The sequence below is a fragment of the Rhinopithecus bieti genome, unplaced genomic scaffold (genome assembly GCF_001698545.2).
Source record: "Rhinopithecus bieti isolate Rb0 unplaced genomic scaffold, ASM169854v2 scaffold_11964, whole genome shotgun sequence".
Classification (NCBI taxonomy): domain Eukaryota; kingdom Metazoa; phylum Chordata; class Mammalia; order Primates; family Cercopithecidae; genus Rhinopithecus; species Rhinopithecus bieti.
The window spans coordinates 217,612-219,498 of NW_016807677.1; positions in this window are offsets into that span (position 1 = coordinate 217,612).

Sequence of the window (1,887 nt, forward strand, 5' to 3'; positions counted from 1 at the left end):
ATTATCCCTCATCCCTGGAACACTTCTCATCACGGTCTAATGGGGAAGAGAAGACTCCAGGATTAAAGATGAAGCCTGACTTTTCTGACTCTCCAGCTGCCATCTGACAAAATTAAGACTCCAATCCCCCCAAAAGCCAGAAGCAGCATCAGATTCAAAAGCTACACTGTCAGGAGTGCATGTATCAAATGTAGAAAAATACACAAGGAAGCACAATACATATAATATGGAGAAAAGGCAATGAATACTCTCAGAGATTATTTTCTCTTAAAAAAAAATGTCATTAATTTTAATCCTAGGTCCCATTACAGCATCCTGAATCAACAAGCAGATACCAAAGTGAGTCAAGAATCCAATAAACATCTCATTTTATAATGCTCTTTATTTGATTAAAGAATTTGCCTTCTTTGTATACACTGGAATGTTATATTCCCTATGTATTTTACAGGGTTACAAAATGTCTCTCATTTTAAATATTACCCCAAAAGTAATCTCAGAAAAAAACGGTTTTTTGAAATTAAACTTGACTTTTAAAAAATCATATGGACAAACAACTTTCAAACAAAACTGGATTAGTAGGATTTCTTGCCTACTTAACTACATGACAGACTTCTTGTCCCAGGCCCCTTTCTCAGAAAAACCTCATGTGGAAACCAAGCTAGAGATAAGAATTCTTCCCTGATGCAGTTAGGGGAAAGGGAAAGGCTAGAAACTTCTTTGGCAAGCAATTCCATACACAGCCATTTATGTGCGAGTGCTCTGCTTCAAGTACAGTACACTCTTTGCAGGGAAGGCCAGATGTTGTTCAGAGTGGGAGTGGTACTTGTCAACCAGCTAAAAGCACAGAAGTCCATCTAGTCATCTGCCTCTTCCCACTGCCAGTGCCTGCAGCCTTGCAGCAACTTTTCACCACCCTATGGACTGGAATACTGAGTTAAAAGCCAAGGCTGAGCTGGCTGACACTGTAGTCTCCATTGAAAAGGAAATGGATGAGATGGAACCGAGAAACCACCAGTACGTGATGATACTCAAAAGGTTTAGAGGGAAGAGAAGGAAGGATTTCAGAGATGAGGACAGATAGACTGGTGGAAAATGTTGGGCTGACTGGAAGGAAATGGGGTATACATGAATAATCTGTACATACCAAAACAATCAGTTGCCTCCTAAAATGCAAAAAATCGAATGGTGAAATGAAGCCTCCTTGACAGTGTAGGGCCAACAGGATTGGCACAAAGACTCCCTGAACCCACACCTTCAAAATCATAACCCTGTTTCTGTTCGAAAGGAGAGGACTGATGACAGAGAGTGCAGTCTAGAAGAGGGAGGTGGTGAAACTGAGGAATGTGAATGGATTACAAAGACTGTGGCTATTACGTTTTAGCTTAAGTACCCAAAATGTGGAGAACTGGAAATTTGGGTAGCAACAGCAGCAGACATGATTACATGTGGATGTGAAATCCCTAACTCGACAGACATAACCATTCTTTTAGATATCTTGAAGAGGGACTGTGCCATTTGAAAGGTGTGTCTCAGCTATCTTTAATATTGACACAAGTGGGATTCACGGTACTGTTCTAAACTGGAAGGACAGGCCCTGAAAGGAAAACAACTTGGCAAAGAGATGAAGGAATGAATGGATATGGGAAAAGGACAGAAGATGTCCTTATCTTTTAACTTCTAGACCCCACACCCCTCAAACAGTTCACCTGAACAGTCCAAAAATCAAGAATGGGTTAGATATACTTGTTGCAGGAGTGCCAAATAAATACCATGCCTGTAAACAGATGATCCCAGTGCCTGACTGAATGTATAGAAAGAAAAACCTAAAGGTAAAGGGTATGAAAGATTAAAATCTTCTACAGAGAATACCTTTTTTTTTTTTTTTTT